The sequence below is a fragment of the Sarcophilus harrisii genome, chromosome 2 (assembly GCF_902635505.1).
Source record: "Sarcophilus harrisii chromosome 2, mSarHar1.11, whole genome shotgun sequence".
In the NCBI taxonomy this organism is placed as follows: domain Eukaryota; kingdom Metazoa; phylum Chordata; class Mammalia; order Dasyuromorphia; family Dasyuridae; genus Sarcophilus; species Sarcophilus harrisii.
Window position 1 is genome coordinate 393728749 of NC_045427.1, and position 18191 is coordinate 393746939.

An 18191-nucleotide genomic window follows, 5' to 3' on the forward strand; every position below is an offset into this window, starting at 1 on the left:
GACTTTGTGAAACCTTCCCAAGCCCTCTTCCTCCTCCCCTTTCCCGCCATCCTTTTCAAAAGTCCGCAGACAGAAATTTAATTTACTTAGTACCAAAAGTTCGCTCTCCTTGAAAGCTCAAGTGTAATTTCACCAAGAGTGTGCTTAGTTCCCAAGTACTAATGTACTAGTGTTAATTACATCAGGGAAAAGAACCTCGCTTTATTTGTAATTATGTATCAAGTACCAGTTGGGCTTCTAGGTTTACCCCTGCCGTGGGACCTGCTTTCTTGGAGCTGGCAGGCAATTGTCAGCTCAAGGGTTCTGCAAAACCAACAGGACAGAAAAAGTCTAACGTAATCTGTGATATTCCTTTTTTTGTTTTGTTTTGTTTTTTTTCTTTTTTAAAAAAATTATTTATTTTATTGTAGTAACTTTTTATTGGCAGAATCCATGGCAGGGTAATTTTTTTACAACATTATCCCTTGCACTCGCTTCTGTTCCGATTTTCCCCTCCTTCCCTCCACCCCCTCCCCTAGATGGCAAGCAGTCCTATACATGTTGAATATGTCCTAGTATATCCTAGTTGATATTCCACACCCAAGGAGAACCCTCGCTTCTGTAAAGGAGCAAAGAGAAGTATTTTCTTGAATTTTTTCTTTGGGGCCACATTTAGTCATAATTTCACTTCTTCAGTGCTGATTCATTTGTTGTTGGTCTTCCTACTTACATTTTTTGTAATAATTGAAAGCCATTTCCTGTCGTGCTGAGCTATGTCTTGGATCCAGTTGGCCCTGGGAGAGAAATCGACTTTGCACAACCCTCATTAAAATCCAATTCACGTGCTTGCCTTAGAATCGCCTCCCAATCTCACCATCTTCTGAGAAGGAAAAACAAACAGCATTGTCATTGTATGAGCTGCTAGGTGGCTCAGTGGATAGAACGCCGGGCCTGGATCAGAAAGATCCTAAGTCCAAATTCAATTCCAGATACTAGTTTCCAGGGTGACTCGGGGCGAATCACTTACGTCTGTTTGCCTCGGTTTCCACATCTTTAAAATGAAATGGAGAGGAAATGGCAAACTACTCTAATATCTTTGCCAAGAAATCCTCAAATGTGATCATGAAAAGTTGGATACTACTGAACATTGACTCTGTACATATTGCTTTGTTGGTTCTTACTTCACTTTGTATTAGTTTGCTTTGTTATGAGTTATGCTTGTTTGTATATATTGTTTTGCTGGTTCTTATTTTACTTTGTTTTGGTTTACTTTATTATGAGTTATGCTTCTTTGTATTAATCATGTTCATTTTTTCTGCACAGCAATATTCTGTTATATTCACTATTTAGCCATTCTCCAAATTGGGCATTTACTTTTTTTTAGGTTTTTTTTTTTTTTATATACCAGTAAAAGGGCTGCTATAAATATTTGAGGTTATATTATCCTTGATAAATCTGAATTGGTCCATAATTTCCATTGCTCATCCCTTTTTCCTCTGATACTTGCACATATGCATCTATACCATCTGTTGTTACATGGCTCTGCATCATCTTTCCATAGAAAATAAGCAGCTCTTTCCTCTTTATAGACATTTGCTCTTTTTTTTTTTTGGAGGGGTGTTGCCCCCCCCTTTCCTTTTTATTTGTATAATTAGGCTTGGGAAAATTGAGTTTAAAAGAAAACTTTAAACCTTGAGACTCCAACCCCCCTTCACATACCATTGTGTCACAATGAAGGATAGCAAAGAAAAACATTGTCCAGGGGCTCGCTTCCCTATCTCTTTCCTTGCCAGGGTGATCCCTCCCTCCCTCAGGACTTTGAGAATTGTCCTATGCCTCGCTGTCTCCTGTCTTTGACATCTCCTGTCCTTGACAAGACAAGGAGTTATAAGAATACAACTTAAACCTTAATAAGAAAGTATATCTTAACAGGCTTGTCCTTCCCTGGAATTATGCCTCCCAGTATCCTTGCCTCCCTCATCTGCCTTTGTTTCCCTGTTCTGCCTTTGAAGTGTTTTCCAAAGATAACAACAGCTCAAGATGTTAGGCTAATAGCATACTCAGCTTCTATATTCTGCTTGCAAACCCTAGTTAGTTTAAACACTATATAAGCTCTGCGCCTCAATTTCAATACCTTGCTTTGGAAACATATTCCCATGCAGTTGGCTGGTTTGTTAAACTCTCTACTTTAAAATTAAACTAGTCTCTACTCGCCTCAGTTTATCTGATACTGATGTGAGTTATGGTCCCTTTAAGAAACTAGATTGATTTATTCCTTTCTGTTTCCCAACCTCATAATATCAATTCAGGAAGCCAGGACCTTTGATTCAGAAATCCTGGTCAAAAGCATCCCTTTGAATTCCAATAGAAGATCCGGGCCTGTCCCAGCCCCCACTCGTATCTGAGCCAACTTGGGCTGTCCCACCCCCCAATCTAATGATCTGCTCAGGTTTCCCAACCCCCACCAAGCAAACTCTAGCCCTCACTGAAATCCATCAAGGAGCTAGACTCCATCCACAGGCCCATTTAGCTAAATCTCTCATTATAAAAGTCAAGCTGGAGCCCTTTCTTCAAAGAGGGTCAAAACATATCAGCACCATACATCCCTGGCACTAAGGGCTCTCTTTCCACTGAAACCCTGTTTCCAGTACCCTCCTCTCTTTATCCTCACCTATTTCTTTAACTATACTTTACCTTACTTCCAAACCCCATAATAAACTTCTTTTATCAATCTAGATTTTTCGGGCCTGTAAATTCCTTTACAGGGGACTCTTGTGCCTCTACTAGACCTCATTTAACTCTCCATCCTTGTGCCAAATCCAATGGGATTGCAGGGGAGCTCTAATTGACTCCCTGTACTCTGAACCTACCACTTGACCTCAATTAAACCCTAATTTCATTTAGGTACCCATATCTAGACCTCATCAGTACTACAGGGGGAAAGGGAAGAAGTTCTTCATATCTATTATTTGGCTTTAGATCTTAGTCATTTTTCCCTTTCTTTCTTATGTCAAATTTGTCCACTCTCTATTTTTTCAGATGCTTCTTTTTTTTTCCTTTTATATGAAGCTCTTATTTCATTAAAACAATCACTACCTTAACAACACTTATTTCTTTCTGATAATTTGAACAGGAGAGTGATAATTCTCAAGATCCTTTGCTTTCTCTTCTGTGAGGAAGATCAGTTTGTATTTTGAGAATAGGTAGTAATTTTTAAAAATTGTTTTTACATAAAACTGCAAATCTCTTTTACAGAGTTGGTTTTCTTTTTTAAGTATATAATAAATTCAACACAACTTTTAAACTATCTTTATTTCATTTTGACCTTTTTTTTGTTCTATACATTTATTTAAAAAATGCTTCAACAATCCTCTTTTCTTTTGCTCTTTTTCCTTCCAATCCTTATTCCTAACCAATATTCTTCTGAATGGGGTAAACTGAGATAAGGAAAAGGAAAGAATGTGTTAATGACTAGTATTCTTAGTTTTTTTGTCTCTAATCCCTAGCTAATGGGAGAAAAGGTCGGGAGTGGTGGTAGTGGTGATGGAGGCTTCTACTTAGGGTCTAATCTTGTGTTGTGCAGTTTGCACTTTGCACTCCTCTACTGACACCTTGTCTGTTGAGAATTGCCCTTTCTTTCCAGATCGTAATAAATTCTTTTTTTGCTTTTTACCTTGAGAGTCTCTGATTTTGATTTGGGTAAGGGTCACTGTCCCAAACACTTCCAACCGGTATTTTCTGTTCTCACTGAAAAAAGAAAAAAAATAGTTTGTAACAAATTTGTATAATCACGTGAAACAAATTTCCACATTGGCTATATCAAAAATAGTGTTTCTCATTCTGTAACTGGACTATATTACTCACCTCTGTCAGGAAAGGTAATGTCTCAGTTTCCCTGAATTGCCTGAATAAAATTATTATAGCCACATACTCCCTTCTTGGCCATCAGGACTGAGAGAAACTCTGACCACTTTACATTTCATAGAGTTATAAACTCCAGGTGGCTTATCTCAAATTCCTGCTAGGATTTGCCCTTGACTCCTCGTTTCCTGCTCTTGATCTTATTTTGACTCCCATCCTGTCAGGACTAAATTATGATCCTTTCCTAGAATTATGGCTTGTCCACTCACCCAGTGTCCTTCCCTCCCTTGCCTTTGTTTCCCTATAGCTGGAGCTCTATAAAAGTCTCTGGAATTAATTATTTGCTACTGAATATTTTGAGATGAGTCCCATGCACCTATCTGGGGTGGGGTGGCATCAAACATCTTTTGGACATGAGTCCTGTTTGACTGGCTAGCCCAAATTCTTCACTGTTAAAATATTAAAAACAAATCTCTGTTTTGCCTCAGTTTCTCTAGAATTACATTTTTGGAGCCCCCCACGAGATATGAGATCTGAGAGCAAGATTAGAGATTGGACAACAGCAGGTTTCAGTGGCAGACCTTGAGCTGGCTGGTCCTGGATTCTTTTAGGGAAGTGGGCACCTGGTTTCTTCCAGAATCCCGAGACCAGTCTCAACTGTAGTAAAGACTCACCATCAACAAACCTCTATTTCAGCTACATGGAGAACCTGGTTTGAAACTTCACCCTGCAAGGTAAGTTTTATGTCTGGTCTGATTGCTAGCAAATCTGGGTCCCCAGAAAAAGTTAGGCTGACAAGCCATACAACTCTAGAAAATGCCAATGGGATGCCGTGTGACACTATCTGATCTGGGTGCCTTCAGGCACAAATCTAGGTGCTTTTTAAGCACAACTTGGGTTTGGGTGCCTTCAAGCACAAATCTGGGTGTCATTAGGCACAATTTGGTTCTGGGCATTTTTCTGTGTGTATAAATACAGGAAAATACATCTGGATGTTCTCTAAATGCAGGGACATACTTGATCTGATCCCTTCAGTTCTACACTGGAGTTTGGAAGCCTAATCAATCTTCAAAAAGGCTCAATTTGGGTTTTGGAAGGGACATATTGTGGATCTAAAACTCCTCTCATGGCACCCCTGAGATATTAGGAGTTTGCCACTAGTTTGTATTTGTTAAATGTTATGTTTGTGCAGCCTGTGTTTGCGACTTATCTGTCTGTTGTGTTGATTTAAGGAGTTCTGTTAAGTTTTTTTTAAGAACAATGATTAAGAAATTTGTCAATTGGTCATTTCAATATTGCACAAGTGCTTACCATTAAAAAATGCTTTGTGAGTATTAACTTTTTATTATACTGTGAGGGATGTAGAAGACCCTTACCCAAAATGACTACTCAAAGATCACTCAGAAGAAAGCAGAAAAGTTGTTTATTAAAACCTCTGGAGGATGAGCTGTCCCATCACAAGATAAGAAAGAGAAAGCTTGTGGTACGAGAGCTAAAGAAGTAGTAAAGATACACAGCTTTTATACAAGAGATTACATCACAAGTAAGAGAGCATTGAGAAGGGGAGAGGGAGGCATCTAATTGGTTGTTGCTATTCGGATATATTGGAATGGAAGGTTTCTGTTTCCCCGAAATCTCCTGATTTCTAGGAAACAGAAAATCAGGCCTTCAGGCTTAATCAAGCAGATAGTGGTCAAGCTAATAGACTAAATATTGATAAATGTCAAATAATGATAAATGTCATCAGCTCAGGTTCAGTAAATATGTTTATAGCTGCCCAAGGCTCAAGTAAATATGGGCCTGCACCTATTATAGAGGTCATAGGGGAAACACAGAAATAATGAAAATAAAATACAGAAAAAGAATTCATACATTCCTTTAAGTTCTTCACTTTATCTCTTTATTCCACACAGTACTTCAAATTGCACTAATTTGAAAAAAAAAAAAAAAAAAAGAAAGATTGACTACTTTTAAAATCTGGCAGAAAAGCAGTCTTTTTGAATACCTATTAGAAGAAAAGAAAAGGGGGGCAATTAAATCTTATCTTATTCAAGTTGCGCTCTGAATGGGGGTGAGGTAAGAGAGAGAGCAAAAGAAGCTGATGTCAATTACTTTGAAGGAAAAAACTCTGGCAAAGTAACAGCCTCCATATCTAGTCAAAGTTCTGATAGTTAAAAAAAAAGTATATATAGTATGTATTATATATATGTGTGTGTGTATATGTATATGTATGTGTGTATATGTATGTGTATGTGTATGTATGTATATATACATATATATGTATACATTATATATATATAAAATCATAATGGTAATTCAGTTTGTCTGAAACATTTAATTAGAATTTAAGGAAACTGAGGCATAACAGAGATAGGCAGTATCATTAGTACTCTAGAATTGAGATTGGTCATAGAAAGTTATTTGCCATTGCAGAAAAACAAATATCCTACAATTTGTTCAGGCCACTGCTTTTAAAACTTACTGAAAGCAAGACCCTCTATTTTTTTTCTTTTCTTTTCTTTCTCTCTCTCTCTCTCTCTTCTCTCCTTCCTTCCTTTTTTCTTTCCTTTCTTCTTTCTTTCTTTCTTTCTCTTTTTCCGCTCTCCTTCCTTTTTTTCTTTTCTTTCTTTCTCTTTTTCCTCTCTCCTTCCTTCCTTTTTTCTTTTCTTTTCTTTCTTTCTCTTTCTCCTCTCTTCTTCTTTCCTTTTTCTTTTCTTTCTTTCTCCTTCCTTCCTTTCTCTTTTTCCTCTCTCCTTCCTTCCTTTTTTCTTTTCTTTCTTTCTTTCTCTTTCTCCTCTCTCCTTCCTTCCTTTTTTCTTTTCTTTCTTTCTCTTTCTCCTCTCTCCTTCCTTCCTTTTTTCTTTTCTTTCTTTCTCTTTCTCCTCTCTCCTTCCTTTTTTCTTTTCTTTCTTTCTTTTTCTTTCTCCTCTCTCCTTCCTTCCTTTTTTCTTTTCTTTCTTTCTCTTTCTCCTCTCTCCTTCCTTTTTTCTTTTCTTTCTTTCTTTTTCTTTCCTCTCTCCTTCCTTCCTTTTTTCTTTTCTTTCTTTCTTTTTCTTTCTCCTCTCTCCTTCCTTCCTTTTTTCTTTTCTTTCTTTCTTTTTCTTTCTCCTCTCTCCTTCCTTCCTTTTTTCTTTTCTTTCTTTCTTTTTCTTTCTCCTCTCTCCTTCCTTCTTTTTTTCTTTTCTTTATTTCTCTTTCTCCTCTCTCCTTCCTTCCTTTTTTCTTTTCTTTCTTTCTTTCTCTTTCTCCTCTCTCCTTCCTTCCTTCCTTCCTTCCTTCCTTCCTTCCTTCCTTTCTCTTTCTCCTCTCCTTCCTTCCTTCTTTCCTTCCTTCCTTCCTTCCTTCCTTCCTTCCTTCCTTCCTTCCTTCCTTCCTTCCTTCCTTCCTTCCTTCCTTCCTTCCTTCCTTTCTCTTTCTCCTCTCTCCTTCCTTCCTTCCTTCCTTCCTTCCTTCCTTCCTTCCTTCCTTCCTTCCTTCCTTCCTTCCTTTTTCTCTTCTAATAGTTCTTGGGTGGTTAATTCTCCTCAATTACTTTCGTGCCAAAATAAGAAAGAATTCTTCAATTCTCCTTACCTTGTTAGCACCTTCTCACCTCATTAGCACTTTGACAGAAATATCCAATTTCCTCTCTGTGTGACCTACTAACTTCCTTTCTTTTCCTTCTCCCTTTCTTTTCATTTGAATCATTCTTCAGCTTTAGTTCTCTTTCTTCCTTAATTCCTCCAAAGTTTCTTGCCTCAGATTTTTATCTTTCACTTTCTTTACAACTTTACAATTTCACATCTTCATAATTAATTCTCTGTGTTTTTCAATCCTTACAAAAGCTTGCCTTCTTTCCATGTTTAAACATCTGATATCATCACCAGTTCAGAAATGGTGATTAGAAACCTTGTTCCGTCTTCCTCTGATATTTGGCAAAAGTATTCTTCCAACTAGAGGGAATATTCTCCACTTTTCCAGGAACAGATATGGCAACCCAGTTTCTTTTTAATGAAATATCTTAAACATTGAATGTCTAAGAGAGCAATTAAATGGTATTCTTCAGAGCATCTTGATACAGGAGGGGGCTTCTTTAAAAATTCCTGGATTTATTCTAGTAGTTGATAATTTTCAGTTTTGAGAAGAAAACAAAAAAGGTCCTAGCAAGATTATACTTAAAAACACTTATTAATTGAATTTTCTATTTTGTTCCCTCAATCTGTTTTTTAAATTGTTATAAAAATCATCCATGCAAACATCTTTATTTGAATTTCATTTTCACTGTTGATGACTGTTCACATGTGTGTGTGTTCTAGTACAACCTTTGCACAACTTTTCTTTTATCCAAGGCCAGATGTATCTTATCAGTTTTAATTTATATGTTCATTTATATAATTTGAAATCTGAAATGGGCTGAAGCTCGAGTTGGTGCACTGAAATCCCAAGCACGTGAGGCTAAATAGTTGGACCATACTCTATTAATATATACGCTTGGAGAAAGAATGGCCCCCGCCCACTCTTTGTGCAAGTCCTGATGTGTTGTATAGGAAATGACAATTTTGGTGGGTGGAAGCAGAGGGCCAGGAAGAGAGGCGGAGAGAGACTGCTGGCTGGGTTCCTGTGGTGGCTGCTCACATTGCTAATCCCCCTTCCTCTCCACAGAGAATAAAGATCGAAGATTTTCCCTTAACCTGAATTCCTGACTCTGGCTGATTTTAAAATACGCGGTCATCACAGAAATCTGTTAGGGAAAGTTTTCCTTTGTACTAATTTCTGACAAATTCTATTGCATAGTTCCTCAAATATTGCCAATTTATTTTCTCATAGTAATGTTTTGTGGCTTTATCTAAATTAGTTAATTAATATTTTATGACTTTTATCTATTTAATGGCTATGAAATAGCCTTTTGGAATTTTGATTGGTGTTTTATTAAATCTATAAATTAATTTGGAAAGTTTGGACATTTTTTATTATAATTTGCTCAACTCAACATTATATTAAATCCATTTATTTGGTCCTTTAACTTCTGACAAACTCTTTTGAAGTTTTCTTTATATATATGCATATCTTAACAAATTAACTGATGCAAATTAACAAAATTTGCTAAATCTTGTCATTATTATAAATGACATTTGTCTATCCATTTGTCTGATTTTTTTTGGTGATAACATGATTTTTATGGATTGATTTTGTGCCCTGCTATTTGCTAAAGTCATTCATTAATTTATTTAATTTTTTGTTGAGTGTTTTGAGTGTTATAGCTATAAAATCATTCATTCAAACACCTTTATTTGAATTTCTTTATTTTCACTGTTTGTTCATGTGTGTGTGTGTGTGTGTGTGTGTGTTCTAATGCAGCATTTGGATCATTTTTCTTTTATCTCCTGTTCTTCCTATGTATATACCTCATCTTTTTTTCCAATTTCTTGGATGATATTTTATGATACTTCTTGCATGCAGAATATTTCACACTCACCATACATTTCTTCATTGTCCTCTTATTTTAATTCTTTGAAGATCATGGTTTCCCAAAAAATGAGTCTCCACAATTTCCCAGATTTAACCTCACCCTTTCTTTTTATTCAACTTTTTCTCCATTTTCAGGATTTAATCTAAGACATATGAGGTAAATAGAGTCCCTGTTGACTTGCAAATCACAGTTTGTTGTACACACTGCTATGATATGAAAAACAAATGCTATTTCAGAGTATACCATTTAGTGACTTGTTTTGAACACAGGCTTCTGGTATGGTGCTTTTGGAGAACTTTGGGAGCAGGGAGCTTGAAGAGGAAAAATCTATTCTACTTCCTGGAACATGTATTAGGGTTGAACAATGCTCCTGGTCTTGGGGTAACTACTTCCTTGCTCTTTCATTCGGAGATTTGTTGGATTTAATGAGGCATCCAAAGAGATTTTCAAGATCTAAGAACAGCCAACAGTTGGTGAAATAATCAACCGCCTTAGGGAGCAGCTACCATTAGCAGCCCAACTCCAAATTTTTTCTTTCTTCATCCTTCCTATAGTGAAAAGGAATCAAGGGGAGGAGAAGAGAATTCTATTCCTACAAGCATGGATGGTTTCTTCCTATCCACATTCACTCTTCCCATAATTGTTCATTTCCTTCAGTTGTTATCATTTTATTGTTCCTTTTACATAAAGTAAAACCTAGGTGCTGATAGTCCTCATCTCTGTGATTATTAACAGTTCGGTAGAAATTTGGGAAAGAGGTTGGATGTTTGTAAAGAAATGGCATCAGTGAAGCTTGAGAAAGTAGCTCCATTCTGACATCACAAACACAGTGGAGGTTCATTGGATTATCATCCTTAAGCAAGTGCAAATTCCTATAAGCAGGAGATCCTATAAAAAGAAAGAGATTAATAATATTATAAATTGATCCCTAGACCTCAAAAGTAAAGAAGAAAAGGGAGATGTGTGTTACTGATACTTAGGAATGAGCATCTTTTCTTAAATCTGCTTATAGAGATACCTCTTTCTCTGGTAAATAATCTACTAAAGGAATACATTTCTAGCTCTTTATAACATTTACAATAGCTTGGACCTTAAGCAATTTTTATGGATTTTTTTCCTATGTAGATTATTATGCTACTTTTTTTGAGTGATTCATTGAGGCATTCATTCCCTAGGCTTTATGCCCATTTCCAGAACAATACTATCTACTAATAGTCCTGACTATTATTAATTCAGTAATTGTTTTCTTGGTAAAGTTATTGAGATGGTTTGCCATTTTTTTCTCCAGCTCATTTTACAGATGAGGAAACCAAGGCAAACAGGGTTAAAATAACTTGCCCAGGGTCACTGAACGAGTAAGTTTTTGAGGCCCGATTTGAATTAGGGAGGTGAATTCATTCTATCTGCTGTACTACCTAGCTGATCTTTATAAAAGTTAATAGAGGTTAAATGGAATTGAGGTTCCTAATTACTATTAGCTAAAGATGGGGGAAACAACCAATGGGAATCAGGTGGTATTAGTGAAGAGTTACCCCAACCCCAGGGTATTCCTGGAGACCTTACAGGGAGATATAGTGGCTTGACTCTGGGATAGTGATCCCAGAGATATGTTCACTACATGGAGAATAGTAAAATATGTAGATAGCTTCAGAGTTCCAAAGTGGAGAAAAAGAATGTCTCCTTCTCCCTCTCTCTGTACTTCATATGTCACTGACCTTCTCTCTGGCTTCCTATTTCCAAGAATGTAAACGTATCAATGAGAAACTGTTTTGATTAATCACACTTTATTTTAAGCTGACAGTCAATACTAATTAAGCAGAAATGCAAACAGACTTTAAAGAACAGAGAGAACCTCTAGAACTGGGTACTCACTCTCCCTGAGAGGAGAATAGAATGCAACAAGGGGAGAGGAAGAAAAACACCAACAATTGTAGACTTTCTCCTCATCTCCATTCTGGATAACATTTGTATGATGTAACTTCTCTTTCTCTTCATTGTCCTCTTCTCATCATTGTGCAGTGGTGCTATTGATCCTTAGTATTCCCTACATATTTCTTTTCTCTCACTCAATTTTTCTCCTTTCTCTCTTCATCTCTGCAAATCCCTGCCTGCATATTTTCTTTTTCCCAGGTGAAGGGAAAACAATGTTGTTTCTTTAAGACACAATCCCTCTTTAGTCCATGAAGCAAAACAGACTAAAGAGTCTCCCAGCCAGTAGAACTTGATGTTCAATATGTATTTCTCCCTGGTAACAGTAACAACACACAGATGAAGAAACTGAGATTGTTAATGTAATATAATGTAATGTAATTCTACCCTGATTATGCTGATCTAAGGACACAAATTTTCCAAAGGAACTGCTCTACCCTAAGAGGATAGCACTGAGATACTGAAAGAAAGAAGGGGGGGTCCACACTACTCTGTGCACTTTTATTAGAGTTTATTGAGTTAATTGAGGGAGTTTACTCACAAGCTCAACAGTCCTGAGTGGCAGCAGGACAAAGTAATGAACCTACCCTTAGATCAGGTAAAATATTATATAGAAACAGAACAAAGAAGGCATGATGTCAGAGATGGTTGAGAGTCACATGCACATCTTGGAGCTTCTTTATTTGTTTACATACTTTCAACATAGCATATATTAACTGGAGTCATAGGTTACATTCTCACACTCTACCTACAATTACTTAGCTAAGTTCTCACATCTAGTTAAATGTCAGAAAAGGGATATGAACCATTCTGACTTGGTGTTAATTTTCATTACTTCACACTACCTCTTAATGAAAATGGTATAACTTTTTAAGGCATAGTTTGTGGGGGTGGAGATTTGGTGGTGAGGGTGAGAAAATTAATTTAATACATGGTCAAGAATTCTGTGTTAATTTATTTTTAGAGCTTCAGCCTTCCCATTCAGACAAAAAGGTCAATGCTCCTCCAAAGATAGCTCTAAGTTGCAATAGTTTTCTACTATATTCTTCCTTAATTAAGAATCAGGAAAAATCAATCCATGTATAGTTTAAATAACTTTGATCTAATAAAATTCACAATTTTTAATTTGAATGACAAGAAAAATAGCTAGAAATAGAGTATTTGAGCTTAATGAGGCATTTTAAATATTCTCTAGTAAAACTCTTTCATTTAGCATGTAATAAAACTGAGGCCCAGAAAAGTTCTTGGAGAGTATAACTAAATAGGAGGAAGATACTGGGCTGTGATTCAAGGCATGATTTTAATATCTCTGGACAGGATTTCTAGAAATAAAAATTGGATGAGATCCTGGATAAAGACTGAAAACAAAAAGATTCCATTTAATGAAAAAAATTAAACACCAATAAAACAAAATAAAGCAAAAAAAAAATCCCACATTAATATTCCCCTACTTCATCATTTTTATTTAATCTATGGTCTCCAAACACAAGTTCAGGATATAGATTGTGAAACACATTTTGCCAAGTTTGAGATATAAGGCTGAGAAATTACAGAAAGAGAAATGAAAACAGCTGTCCCCTTGACAAATGTACTTGGATTATAAAAATCCATACTTGTTTAAAATAACCAAAACATTTGATGGTGAAAGATGAAAAGCTAACATATTTCTCAAATATATGACTATTTTTTGGTAAAGCTTCTTTTAGTCCTTTGATTTAATATTCTTTTCAGTTTTTTTCTTATAATTTATTAATTACAGCAGTCAGATGAATGACAAATAGATTTAGAGCTAGAAGAATTTTAAAGGTTAACCCTCTCTTATTTTATATATAGCTATTTGCTGCATCCTATAGGATATGCTGCAGAACTCTGCCATATGTGTGTAACTAATTCTCTGCTAAAGAAATGATGAAATAGTCCCTTATTAGTCATCAAGCCGTAAGAGCTAATGACTCATTGGATCTTAAAAAGAGAGTGAATGGCCCCTTCTCTTTTCTTTCCTCATTTCTATGGCGTTAATCAGGATTACTAGAGCCTTCCTTTGGAGGGATGAAGACAGGAGGGGTCCTTTTTCCCCATCAGGGCAATAATGCTAAAGTAGGAATACAGAGCAACTAAAGTAAATGTGTTGGTTTAGGAGACCCTGATTGTCTTTTTTCCTTTGTTTTTCCTTATTGCAATAGATAATTGAGAAACAATCCTGAGATGAACATTTCTAGCCTTGGAGACAATCCTTTATATTTCAGATCTCTAGACTTCCTGAATCAATTCTTTAGTCAGAGCTGACTTATAGCAGGATGAATTTTCCTCTACCACATCCTTCTTATAGAAGATTATCAGATGGCCCCAAATAATATAGAGGAGCTTCAGATTCTGGCCTGGGTTACCAGAAGTCATGGACCTAGAATGTATTTTTCAGACAACACAGAACCAAGGTGAAATGTAAACTGCCTCTTCAGCTATTACACAAATTGCTTCATATCCTGATATTTAAGTCTCAATATAACATTTGACATATTACTGTTGTGACCTGTGAATTTGTTTATATGTTGTTAAGGCTCACTGACAAAATAAAAAATTATTTTAGCAACTTCCTGAGAATGAAGGGGGATTTTTAAAGGTCAAAGGAAAGGGGAAGGATGGGCTCTAGAGAAAGTTCAACTCTAGGGTTAGTGCTTTTTCCACTTTGTCCAGAGCCACACAGTTGATCTTGTGAAGTTTATACTTAAAAAATCCAAAGGCTTTTTTCCTTTCAAAGGATGAAAAGATCTTAACTGCTCTTTTTTAGTCAGATTTTAGTTTTTTTGCTTTCTATTAGTAGCTTGAGTGAGGGAAAATCTCATATTTGTTAGTCCTCTGTTATTGATTTTACAAAATGGCTTCCAAGATACCTCTAATTCTGAGATTCTGTCATTAGCTGATTCCTAGTTCTGCATTGTCTCCAAAATACCCCTAGATACATGGTGCTGCCTTGCCTGGTTTATGTCATTATCAGAAACAAGAGGAAGGGGCCAATAGCTAAGTGTTTGTTTGTGTGTGTGTGTGTGTGTGTGTGTGTGTGTGTGTGTGTAGTAATGCTGGAGAAACTGAGACAAGATAGAGATTAGAGAGTTTTTAATATTTTATTTGTTTTTCTGAGAGGGAGAGATTTACTGGAACCAAAAGAATCCATTTTTGATCCCAGGGCTGAATGAGACTTTAGTCTCAAAGAATCCAACAGCGAATGTGAGTTCTTAACGACATATATATGACTCTAACCCCGGGTAGACAAAAAGGGGTGGGGTCCAAACTGTGGTGAGTGGAAATCTCCATGCAGGGAACATCAATCCAGTTCTGAACAAATTGGGAGGACTTAGGAGTTGTCTAATTAGAGCCAGGGAGTTTGAAACTTAGAATTATAAACAATGCCAATTAGATATCTGATATAGGACATGTGGCTTCTTATCTTCTGGAATGTCAGATCTCCATAGCCCTAATATCTCAGTTCTAATGAGCAGAAAAGAGGGGTTGGAAGTAGGGAAACTGAGGCAAAACAATTCAGGGAAACTGAGGCAGGATAATTTAGGGAAACTGAGTCAGGACAATAAAAGGGAACTGTAGCACAATTATATATATATATATACACACACACATATATATATTTTTAAATAGGAATGCAATTTTCTCCTTTTTTCTTAATAAAATCAATTTAATGAGCAGAACCAGGAGATTATTATACACAGCAACAAGACTATATGACGATCAATTCTGATGGACATGGCTCTTTTCAACATTGAGATGAACAATGTTTCAAACCAGTTACACTTGGGCAGTGATGAAGAGACCCAGAGAGAGAACCATGGGAACAGAGTGTGGAACACAACATAGCATTCTCACTCTCTGTTATTATTTGCTTGCATTTTGTTTTCTTTCTCAGTTTTTTCCTTTTCTTCCTTCTTGATCTGATTTTTCTTGTGCAACAAGATAACTGTATAAATATTATATATATATATGTTGAATCTAACATGTATTTCAACATATTTAACAAGAGATTATTGGACTATCTGCCAGCAAGGGGAGGGGATGGAGGGAAGGAGGGGAAAATTTGGAACAAAAGGTTATGCAAGGGTTAATATTGGAAAAATTAACCATGCATATGCTTTGTAAATAAAAAAAATTAATAATAAAAAATAAAATAAAATAAATTTAAAGATCTCATCCAAGAGACTATAATTTAGTTAGATAATTCAACCTGCATTTTAATAAAATTGTTCAATTTTTGCTTTTAAAGGTATGACCCCTTTAGGATGAGAATTGAAAGGGGCAAGCCAAAATTGAGCCAGTAGTACCCAGCCAACTCAGAGGCTAAAAGTTGTGAAGACCATATCTGCTTGTCCAGAGAAAGCTCAGAAAATCTACCACATCCACCCACCCAACAGAGATAAAATACTGAAGAGCCCATTGGCTGAATGATTTTTCTGGCCTCATCCAGTGGACAAGCAATCTGCCTCCCAGGAAGGCAACAACCAAGTCCAGCAAAGAGATAGCTCTATAGCTGAGTGATCTGCCTGAGCCAGTTTCACATTGGAGTGACCTATTCGGCTTGGACAGCTTGTATTGGGAAGAGGCACGCCAACTGAGGATCAAATTCATTCATCACCTCACAGTGACCTATAGGACAGTGATCTTCATTCATACTTCACAGTGAATTTTAGGATTCCTCAGAAAAAGATAGCATGCTGAGCCCTTGAAATTCTAGAGTTATGAGTTGCCTTGGCCATATGTGTCCCTTATGTATAAGCCTTGATACTAGCATACTATAAATTCATGGTAACTCCTACCCCTACAGACGTTTTTGTGGATTTGTGGGAGAGCATACTCCTGTTTTTTTGTTTTAATTTCAAAAAATGCATTTTAAGCATTTTGCTTCTTATACCATTTGAGCAAATGCCTAAAAAAACTAATTAAGCTTACTGATTGATTGCTAAGGAGAAACACATCATTGGAGACTCATATGCTACAGTATTAGAAAAATAGTCACCTTTCTGGGAACCAAACTTTTGGGGCCAGTGTAAATTAAGGGAGTAAGCCCAGAGAGGGTATGTCAAATTTTAATTTCCATGGCAAGAAAAGTTTCTCAGTTACTATTTTTAATCATTTATCTTACTGTCCATTATTTTTTTCCCAAGACCCCAAAGAGAGCTGAGTATAGTAGATACCAAAACAGAGGATATGAAATATTGGAAAGAATTGAATAGAATTCATGATAACAAAAAGCAGACTTTTTTTTCTCCTCTTTTTTTTCCCCATGGGAGCCCAGTTTTATAGGCTCTGTTAATATTCTATTTAAAACTTTAATGATTGAGTACCTGCTATGTACATAGCATTATTTTGGGTTCTAAAAGGGGATTATTAAGTAGCAAAAAGAATCTGACCTTTAATTAGTCAGCTGAATAACTTTAGGCAAGACACAAGTTCTATGCAAATCACTTAACCCCAGATTCCTTAGTTGTACATTGGAGATGATAATATTTATATTACTTGTAAAAGTTATCGTAAAGATCAAAAGAAATAATATTTGTAAAGTGTCTTGAAAATATAGAATGTTTATCTATCTATCCCTATATGCCATATACCTACCTAGCCAGCTATATAATTATTTTTTTTCTCTCTGAAAATCTTTTAAAAAATACATTCTTAGATTATTTTTTGAAGTTGCATTTTCACTTCACCATTGAACTTCTAAGAATGGAACTATTTTCTGCCCCTGCAACCTTTTCCTCTGATTGGCTGGTTTCTCTCAGAGTTTCTATTTCAAAGAAGACATCTAGCCCAGCCATGTCTAAATCCACTCCTGGATGCATCTTGAGTCTATACATTTTTTTTTTTTTATCAAATCTTGTGAGTGCCTTCTGCTCCTTCCCCCCATTGATGTTTCTTATGAATTATTTTCTCCCATTTAGAGTCCCCTACCTTGAAGATAGGGACTATTTTTTTTTTCTAACTGTATTTGAATTCTCAGTACTTTGCACAGTACCTGGCACATACTATGTACTTCATAAATATTTCTTGCTGGTTTTTAAAAAATGAATGTAATTTGATGCAAGCAAAGTAGTTACTAAAGTAAACACTTAATATAGATTCCCCTACTTAAGTTAACATTTTATGAAGAGAACTACTGAACCTCAGAGTTCATTTGGTCCCACAATACCTGAACAAGAATTTATAACATACCCCAAAATGAGACATTCAAGCCTTTGCTTTGAAATTTCCAGTGTATGCCATGCCAATCAAATTCCTAAGAAATTATTTTGCAGAGCTAGAAAAATAACAAAAGTTCATCTGGAAGAACAAAAGGTCAAGAATTTCAAGATTAATGAAAAAAAATGCAAAGAAAGGTGGTTTATCTGTACCAGATCTAAAACTATATTATAAAGCAGTGGTCATCAAAACCATTTAGTATTGGCTAAGAAATAGACTAGTTGATCAGTGGAATAGATTAGATTCATAGGACAAAATAGTCAATCACTATTGTAATTTAGTATTTGACAAACCTAAAGACCCCAGCTTTTGGGATAAGAACTCACTATTTGACAAAAACTGCTGAGAAAATTGGAAATTAGTATGGCATTGACACACAGCTAACACCCTATATCAAGATAAGATTGAAATGGGTTCATGATTTAGACATAAAGGGTGATATTATAAGCAAATCAGAAATTACCTCTCAGATCTGTGAAGAAGGAAGGAATTTGGGACCTAAGAAGAACTGGAATACATTATTGAATACAAAATGGATAATTTTGATTATTTTAAGTTTAAAAGTTTTTGTACAAATAAAAAACAATGCAAAAGATTAGAAGGGAAGTGACAAAATAAGAAAAATGTTTACATTCAAGGATTCTGATGAAGGTCTTGTTTCTAAAATGTATAGAGAATTGACTCAAATTTATATGAATTCAAGCCATTCTCCAATCATAAATGGTCAAAGGAT